Source organism: Cariama cristata, unplaced genomic scaffold, assembly GCF_000690535.1.
Source record: "Cariama cristata isolate BGI_N322 unplaced genomic scaffold, ASM69053v1 scaffold198, whole genome shotgun sequence".
Classification (NCBI taxonomy): domain Eukaryota; kingdom Metazoa; phylum Chordata; class Aves; order Cariamiformes; family Cariamidae; genus Cariama; species Cariama cristata.
In genome coordinates this window covers 54,197-64,324 of record NW_009630431.1, presented here as the reverse complement: position 1 = coordinate 64,324, position 10,128 = coordinate 54,197, and the positions used below count along the sequence as shown (strand labels likewise).

General features: G+C 45.9%; 1 protein-coding gene across 1 annotated transcript in view; it reads right to left on the bottom strand.

Moving 5' to 3' along the window:
* LOC104165769 (plexin-A4) overlaps positions 1 to 10,128 on the bottom strand; it is a gene marked incomplete at its 5' end in the record, with an annotated part of 154,549 nt that overhangs the window by 93,878 nt on the left and 50,543 nt on the right. The gene's annotated exons all lie outside the window — the stretch shown is intronic.

The window sequence follows — 10,128 nt, the reverse complement described above, 5'->3', positions numbered from 1 at the left end:
TTCAGCAGCTACCCTGTACTGCTGCAGAGGGCTTCAGGCTCCAGGGCTGACAAGCTGGTTCCTTTGATGAATCACTTTTAAACTCTTGCACAACTTCCCAGCCCCAGGATTATCTGGAGAATGAAGCAGCAAGAAGCTCGACATTCCCAGTGCAGGTGGAGAAGGGGTGAGTTACATTCCATTTTGTGTTTACATTATTACACCACTAATTCTTAGCATCATAAAAATTATATTTAAAATTTACATGAACAGTGCTGGGGAACATTATTAGGTTATAAAGTGGAATCAGGTCAATGCTTTGTAGGCAAGATTCCAAGCTCTGTAAATTCCTGGATATACTTCCCCCAAATTTACATCGGCACCAGCGGCAATCAAACCAGCTACAAAAAAGCTCACCCGGTCAAAGAATTTTTTAATGCACCATATATTTTATCTGCACTTCCTAAGTTTACAATGTTGTTAGTTTGATTGATGGTGTGCTTATTTGTTGGCACAGCAAAAGTAATAATACAGGAAGAAAATGCTCAGAACTTTAAAGGCAGCTGATGAGGAGAAAGTAACAGGATTTATAGGAAGTGTAAACATCTGCAGAGACAACAAAGGAATAATGGAGTCCTTGCATCGCTGTCACTTCTGCTGGGCCCTTTCTAGTTAAGAGTCTTCCATGCACTCAGGAATAAATACCAACTCTCTTTTGTCAGATATTGCAACTGATTCTGGTGCCTGGGAAAAGGTGGTTGGCCTGAGGCTGGTGCTCAGTCTATCAGAGAGATTTGGCCCTGTTTAAGTTCTGTGCACTCTCGTAGCTACATATTTCAATGGTGGCTTGCACAGATTAGTGTACAGATATCATTGCTGGAGGAAGGGAGACCAATAGATTAATAGCAGATCTTCAGCTCAGCTACCAGAGCCTCTTGGGTCCCTGGCTTCAGTGTTGTGAAGGCTAGAGAGCGATGAGCGATGCTGATCACCAGAGAGTGGATACTTGAAAAGCAGAAGATAAATGAAGATTACTAACCTCCTCTCACATGTCTCACTGCCGAATCCCATTGATTAGGAGCAAAGTGACTCCCCCAAGGCCAGGCAGGCAGTGCTGGGAAATGACCCAGGTCTGTTGAGAGCTTGATCCCAACCTAGGACTAGTCAGCCTCTGAAGTCAGTCCACACATCTCTGCTGATCAACATTAATGATTTTACCCTCCTTTAATTCGTTATTAATAGAGTCTTTCTCAGCTGGTCCATTATTTCACAAGGATCAAGGTCAGGCTGCCATAATTATCCAAGCACCACATTTATTCTTTTTAAAAAGAGACACGATGTTAGCTTTCTTTCAGCTCTTTGCTGCTTTGACACACTCTCTGAAGGAAAAGTAATGATGCAGAGAGCAGGAGCCTTCTGGTCACTGGATAAGGGGAGTGGACTAGTGACAAAAATAGTAGATGATTGTGTCATTAGGTACATCTGCTCAAAGGAGAGGGTCTACTGGAGACATGCAAGCAATCTCAGTTCTGATGTTTCCTGAGTAACTGCCTGGTTTTGAAATAGTAAGAAATATGAATGCATGCATTGAGGAAGGTGGTGTATGTGCAAGAGACAAGATAACTGTGTATTCACTTGGACAAAGTCTGTCATTTGTTAAAGGAAAACTCTGGCTAAGTAAGACAGCCCTTCAGAATAACACAGATGGTAAAACTGGATTGTGCAAAGCTATGGAAAGCACGGGGCAGAGCACAGGCAGCTTACAAAGCGGTAATGAATTTCTTCTCTAATTGTTACTACTTAAATATGCATTCTTCTGCCTAGCCAGCCTTCTGTCCTTCTGTAAGGACTTCCACCTGAAGTTCACAAGACCTTTCATGTATATCAAATCACTGTAAATCTATGCATGGTACCCCAGCAGCCCAATGAGGCTGCAAATTTTGAGCATTGCAATAATACCCCTTAGAATCATAGAATCATAGAATCATTATGGTTGGAAGAGACCTCAAAGATCATCAAGTCCAACCGTACACCTGATGCCACCCTGTCCACTAAACCATGTCTTGAAGTGCCACATCTAGACGTTTTTTGAACGTCTCCAGGGACGATGACTCCACCACCTCCCTGGGGAGCCTGTTCCAATGCCTAACGACTCTAACAGTGAAGAAGTTCTTTCTAATGTCCAGCCTGAACCTCCCCTGACGCAACTTGAGACCATTTCCTCTCGTCCTGTCGCTAGTTACCGGGGAGAAGAGCCCAATCCCCACCTCACTACAACCTCCTTTCAGGTAGTTGTAGAGGGCGATCAGGTCTCCCCTCAGCCTCCTCTTCTCCAGGCTAAACAACCCCTTGCTGCTTATCCGTGCAGGTACCAATGACATTGACATGTCACTCCTCAACAAAACTAAGTTTTCTATACGTCTGTGCCAACAAATGGGTTTTGCATGCATATGGGACATTCTCTAACCAAGGCTCCCTCAGAAGCGACAGGGACTTTCATGACAACACTCTCACATGATGATTTCTGGTGTCTAACAACTGTTGAGCCCAAGCTGTAGTGCTTTCATCCTCTATTTTTCCTCTAAAGGTGCCTGTTTTTAGAAAGTTAGTAGGAACGTGGTGTCTTTGAGAGCTCCAGACTTTGGCCCCACTAGGCAAAGAAAGGCCAACGAGTTCAGAAGTCAATAGAGGAGACGGCGTGACAGATGGACCGGAGGTTGCACACACAGGCCATGTTGATGCAAACCCACTTCCTTCAGAAACCAGGACAGAAGCCCAGAGAGTCATAATAATTTGGCTTCCACAGTGGGAAGCTTGGGACAATGATATCATGGCTCTTGTCACCCTCTCACTCACTGAGATCCATGACAGCATGAGATAATGTCCAAGCCAAAGCAAATGGACTCATGCTCAAAGACAAGGCAGGGCAAGAGAGTCTGGGGGTCAGCCTGCTGGAGATGCTCCAAGTAGGGCTAGGGATATATTCCAACCTCATCTCTTATCTGCAGCTTCAACATCCTGAGAATGTTTCTCCTTGGCCAGGTCCCAAAAGCTCACGTCCCAAAGCAGCGAATGCAGATGATTCTACAATGGTGAAAAGCAAAACCTCCTGCTTCAGAGCCAGGCCATCACTCTGGACTAGGTCTGAATGGGAAATTGTCTTTCCTCCCTCAAACTGCAGGATGCCATACAGATCCTAGCAGTCCTAACAGATGTCCAGATAGCCTGAAAAGCCTGTAGCTACTTGAGGTATTGTAATGGTATTGCACTGAGCTAGGCTATCAAAACAACATAAGCTTTTCCTGATGTTATTTCAAGGGTGCTGTCTTGGCAGGGACAGATGAGTATTACCCTGTTGCATTCTGAGATCACTCTGTCCTGTGGGATAAATAATCTTGCATTACAAAGATGAGCAGTCCAACTGTTATGAGTAACATTTAGCAGGGACACAGTATTGGGTGTCAGATGCTTCTTACATCCCTATTCGAAGTAATCTCCCTGAGTTACTCCTAGAAATTATATTAACGGGTCCTTCATTAGTCACTGACATGGTTCCTGGAGAAGCTAAGCTCTAAGAAAACAAGATACGTGTTAAGGTAGGAAGAATCACTCACTGGGAGGTCTTTTTCCATCTGTTCTCAGCTCCCATTGTGATTTGGTTGGAGGTCTCAACAAGAAGAGATATGATGGAGCTGCCCTGCACCAGGACAGATTTCCTGAGATCCACCATGATGATAATCAGAAACTCTGCCAAAAGTTACTGCAGAAATTGAACAAGGTACCAGCCTTTTCCCCTGCCAGCTGGATGACTGCAGGGCAGAAAGGCTCAGAGATGACAAAAGGTACCCAAAAATAACAGAAGAAGACACTTCACACAGAGGCTTTCCATCTTTTTCTTCACATCAGTGCAAGTCAGTATGACTTGCAAACAACAGCAAATTATCTAATTTGTTTATACATGCTCAAAGACTTCTTACGAACAGCCCCCACTGCGAGATCACAGTTCCAGGTACTAAGTACTGTAAAAGCATCTATTAACAGAAAGTGCTTACCCAAATCAGAAAAGGGTGTGAGAGAAACAGGGACACAGAAAGGTGAATGTGTCCAAGCGAACGCAGAGCCAGGAATAAAACTCTCGTCTGCTGAAATAAAACGTGTGGCCTCGTACACTACCTGATACTGCCTCTGAGTAGTATTTGCATGCTCTAACAGGTCTCCATGAACAAGGGGAAAGCTTTCTGCCTGGCCTCCAATTTCTGTGTTTAATTTCCTCTTATTATTATCTGAAGCACCTCCTCTGAAGAGGATGTACCCACTACACGATACATCTCCATGGCTGGGAAAGGGCTGTAACAGTGGATGAGGGTTGAAAAACCACAGTCTGAAATGTCAAACCACCAGGAGCCCCAAGGCATGGCTGGATCCAAATCATCAGCTACAGCCTCCTCCCAGATTACCCCTACCTCCCCCTGGACAGGATGCTGACAAGACCGAACTCCATCACATGTGCTTGGAAACACTTCCAAGAGCTGAATAGGTGATAAACACCAAACCCCCATGCTGCTTAAAAACAGGTGCTATGAAATGCATGCATCGCTACGCCATTTGTATGGGGTGGTTGTTGCTGCCCGCAGCAGCTGCCTGTCTAGAGCCGCTCCTGATCCCCTCGCCTCTCCTGCCGGTCCCCCTGCCTGCTCACAGCACTTGAAGGCAGCAGGTTGCCTGCAGTTGCCATAGAAACTACACCTCACACCCTCCCCTTAATGATAGACAGGTGCCAGGATAAGTGAGCGGATAATAGACAAGCGGAGAAAGATTCGGCACTTTGATATTGGCCTCGCTGCAACTGTCATTAGAGTCCCCAAGAAATGAGAGGGATGTTAATTTGAACAGAGATGGGTTTTCTCTCCTCCCCGCGCTGCTGCTTCCAGCAGCCGCCTCTCTGGCCGGGTTAAGGGAGGCTGGAAACAGGAGAGGGAGTGAAAAGGAGCAGTTACCACAGCAACAGTTGAAGATGCATCACCAGAAGGTTTGTTGATGTAAGGGAGCAAGGAGTTGACCATGCTCATATGATGGCCCATCAGGTCCTCTACCTCCTCCCCAGTGCAGCCACCCAGGCATTTCTACTGGGGTGCACTTTGGGAGGAGGTGGGCACTGTGCCTTCCTTCTGCTCCTTGCAAAGAGGACAAAGCAGGATATTTGGGGACCCAGAAAACCTGTGTGCTTTTTGAGACCTTGGGGCAAAGCCCTCCCTGAGTCAGACTGAGATGCACTGGCAGGGTAGGGAAGGGCACTGCTGAGTTTGCTACAGACAAAATCCATGATGAGGTGGAGTGGGCATTATCACATATAGAATAGAATAGAATAGAATAGAATAGAATAGAATAGAATAGAATAGAATAGAATAGAATAGAAAAGAAAAGAATGGAATGGAATAGAATAGAATATTTTCAATTGGAAGCAACCTACAATGATCATCTAGTCCAGTTGCCTGACCACTTCAGGGCTGACCAAATGTTCAAGTCTATTATTAAGGGCATTGTCCAAATGCCTCTTAAATGTCTGCCAGTTCAAGTTGAGCTGTCATCATCACTCTTTGCCTTCTTTTTTCCCCTCCCTTCTCCCCTGTTTCCCCAAAACCCCATCTCCAAGAAGGACAAGCAGCTGGTCAGAGCTAAATCAGTGCACTCCACTGCAGAGGCTGCCAGTACAGCTCTTCGTTCAGCACGAGGCACGAGTAAATGCTGGGCAAAGCAGTGCTCCGCTTCTCGGCAGCTGCTTGCCAGCATGCGGCTCACACGGTTTTATATCACTTTTGACAAATTAATATTTGAAGCAGTTGTTTCTTTTATGTGGGCTTTACTGTCATTAGCACGTACAACTCGACATAAAACACTTTGGTGCGAGGTCTTTTCTTCTGTTCTCTTTTTAGGCGGCAGATGAAAATCCTTTTAATAAAAAGCTTGTTTGGGGGAGGAAGAAAAACACATGCACACACAAATCGGCTGAGCAGGGAGAGATGAAAACCTCCTTCAAGGTAATTAAATGATTATGTATCTTTTAAAGCCAGCGGATAACAGATTTGTTATCTAGGCTTGCTTTTGGCTTTTGCCATTTTTTTTCCCCTCTCTTTCCACCACGCAAAGCTAAAATCCTTGCAAGGCCTGGAACAAGATAGTGTTCATCTTAGAGAAGAAGGAACAAAAGAAGACTTAATCCTTTATCCCACCAACTCAAGTAGGCTACCCAAGCTTACCCATCCTTGTACAGATGTCTGTGAAACACTGACATGAAAATCACCCCACTGGATCAGAACAGGTCTGTATGGATACAAGATGGATGAAGCAATCAGGTGTATTGGGTAATAGGTATAAGGAGAAACAGGCGATGTTTCTGCAGCTTCTATCGCACCGAAGACCCTCAGATCAATTGTTTGATTCCTCTGTGCCTCAGTTTCCTGCCACTACTTGTTGACTGCCTTGCCCGTTTACAGAAGAAAATGACTGAGTTCTCTTACTTGGTGATTGAGTCAAGCAAGTAAGGGTTGATTTCACAGTGTGTTAGTCTGCAACGCAATGGTTTGTGGTGCAATGCTAAGCCTGCGTTATGACTTTAGCTATGGTCAGCAGCAAATGCCAAAAGCAGAGACAGGATGACCAAGAAAAAAACAGAAACTTGGCCTGCTCCTCTCTAGCTTTGAGACTCATTCTCTCCACTTTTGCCACCAGTTCTCTTTGGGAAAAACAATAACAATCCACTTCAGTATTAAAAGATCTTTTTTTTCTCATTCTTCCGCTTCTTGCCCTCAATAGCAATAATATCAGCTCCCTTTTATAAAGCAAGAAGTCACTTAGCATATTTCAAGCTAGCGGACTTGGCTTTTGAAAAGTTGCTGTAAAGGGAAAGTATAAGCTAAGGTGGAGTATTTCTGCCACAAATCATCCAGAGACATCGTCAACCCTATTTGACTGAGTTAGTGCCATAATCATAAATACTCTTGCTTTATGAACCCACTGGAGTTCTTCACCAGGACCAAACATGGCATTCCCAAGGCTTCCAGACTACTTGTTTCAGCTGTCTTATGGCTAGAGCTGATTCACCAAGCACTCAACAAGTGACAGGTAAGAAAGTCATGGCTCCTTGTTGATAGCGAGGGATGTGCCTTTCCCTCCTTTCTCCATCTCAGGTTTAGTTTTGCCAGGCGGTGGTAGGACAGCTGTCCTGTCCCAGCCTGGGGCTGGCTGATCGCAGCTATCCATCATGCAAGTCCCCCTTGGATGGTAGATCACAGGCTATACAGATAGAAACAATATTTTGCCTTCTGGACAGCGTTGGTCAGGGCCAAAGCCTTTCTGCTGTCCCACTGAATCAGTCTCAAATTCATCCTGCACTTTGCATTAATCAGTAACTCATACTACAAGGAAAAAATAAAAGTAAAAAATCCAGGATCCTCTCAGAGAACATGAAGAAGAACTGAAAGAAAGGCAGGCTGAGCCCATGGGAATCCAGGAACTTGTGAGATGTGCTAAGGAAATGATGGAGTCACAAGTACACAAGGGCACAAACCTCCCTTCAAAGCGCTCCAGGCTGGTCCAGGGGTGATGGGTATCAGCCCAATTGGTACATTTGCAGTCCAGGCCATCTGGAGAGTGGGAAGTCTCTTCCCACGTGATGGCAAGACGCTGTACAGGCAAAGAGAGGGAAAAAAAATCACCTGGAGGTGGGTGTATCAGCAAGAGAAGGTGAAGGTCATAGTGAGGGGGAGAGGAGTTGGCTTGGCATGCCAGCAATGATGATTACAGAGGGAAGGAGTTTCTGGCACTGGTCCATATGACAGAGTAACACCAATATTTGTTTGCTTGGCAAGGAGTCTCTTGGTGCAATCAGACCACACGATCCTGGAAGTTGGCCATGCTAATCTACTCTGCAGATTCATGGAAGGACTGTAAATGGGATGGTCCAACCATCCCACGCTGTTAGTACAGTTTCTCATCAGTACCTCCTCAAGACTTACTGATTTAGCAGGTACTTATGCCTGAATGGTAGCAAACGCTTCCTACTCCTCATCCTCTGGGTGTCCAAGTGCTTGTAGAGAAAAGGATCAAAAGGAACATTGCAGGTGGAAATGAAAGACCAGTAAAAATAAGCCCACTCAAGGTGATGGTACATTTTGAGCACTACTGAACATAGCATTCAGAAGTCTGGAAACGGACATCAATCCTGTCAATCTTGTGAGTCACATTATGTCATTGGGAACTGGGTGGAGGTCTGGATGGGCAATGAGGAGCCAGGCTTGGCTTCAAGATACCAAATGGTTTCTATTGTTCAAAGAACTCACTCAATGAATAGGCGTGAGTACAGGACAGAAAAGGAAAGAATTAAAAGTGAAAGTAAAAGACAGACAGTGAGAGAATTTCAGTGAGAGAGATGAGCCAGTGAGAAGATGGCTTCTCAAGAGAAGCATGGGAGATATATGTATTTGTTCAAAGTGCCATTTGACAAAACCTTTCTGGCCACAGAGTGAATGTAAATCTGTGTTTGTCAAATGTACTTGTGATGCCATCCTTTCCCAGCCCTAGTGTCCTTGAGGGCCACATATAGCAATGAGAAGGATCCTGAAGCTACAGGGCATTTCTTACATTGCCAGGTAGAAAGTTATCTCTGAAAATTTTGGGGTGTGCAAGGTCATTGTCCTTGCAGATATTGTCTAGTCATTCCAGTGCTGAGAAGTGTTTCTTCTGCTCAGCAGACAGCAAAATCAGCTCCCGAGCTGAGCTGCTGACTGCCAAATGCTGTCTCTCATGGGAAAGAGCTTTGTGCCCAGAGATGGTTTTGCTGCAGAAGCCAAGAGGGTTGCAGCCCTCATTAGCAATGACCAATGTAACATACATATGTCGCATGATGCTACCATTGCCTTGCAGGTCAATAGTTGTCTTCTAAGGTCAGTTTTGTGACTCTCCCTGCTGCCATCCAAATCGCACAGAACAGATTTGGAAGATCAGAGAGGGAGTATTTGAAGCTCAACAGAAAATCCTCTGTTAAAGGGGATAGAAGAGAGAAAGAGCAATCTCTATTGACAGACAAAGCCCCCCAGACTGGACCTGTCTCCTAGTCTGAAGAGGATACCTTTCAGAAACACACCTAGTGTGAGGTGATAAAGCTGCGTTGGAAACGGTGTGCTAAAATAGGTGGATCTGCAGAGGACAAGGAGCCTGCTGTCTCCTTGCCAGTTCTGCAGAGCAAGACCTTGGAGGTGATAAAGTGAAGATCAGGGGCTGTCCCTTTCCTAAGGAACTGGGATGACTCAGGGCTTCTCATGATCTCCTTTCTGATGGGAGCAAGTGTCAGAAATACCAGAGGTATGAGAGGGGTTGAGGAAGAAGGACATGCACTGAGATTTGTAGGCATTTCACTTTGGGCAGGGGGCTGAAGGAGAGAAGAGGTGGGAACTAGGAAGGTGAGTCCCGTGCTTGGTACATGGGACACACCAGAGGGGTCTGCCAGAGGAGATCAGTGGTGGTGGTATTGCACAGCAGGAAGCCAAGAAAGTGTCCCAGGGAATGCCACCCGAGCAAGAGGTTGAGGTCTCTCCAGTTGCTGAAGTGGAAGGCACAGAGATCCATAGCCAACAGGACTGGACAAACCCTGCAAAGGCTCCATGCCAGGGAATCGGGTCTGTCTGGTTGGGATGGATAGCCTACCAGGAGGGCTGAACCCTGACTGCCTTCCCTCACCACTTCACCACCAAGCAGAGGATGTCAAGCCCCCCAGATCCTCAGCAAATTTTCCAGCAGGTTTACAGTAAATTCTGAATTCTGGTAGACGAAGAACTGGCAGCCTTCCTGCCTATTAATATTTATGGCCTGTCCCAATGCCACAGCAGTTCAGGATGTCTGCTCCAGGACACCCCAACCAGCACATGTGTGACATCTCAACCGGCACATAAGGAAGGGGTGGGAGGGAACGGGGGATGCCATAGGGATTGAAGACACTACACGTGTGTCATTTGTTCCAGCAAACTGGTTTGCCTGGGGCATGGGCTGAGGGTAAGTGGGGGACCACGTTAGAGACACCAGATCCAGCAGGCAGCACAGGGAGCAGTGGGGATTTCATCCTCTGAATGCGACACACGTTGCCAGAATCTTCAG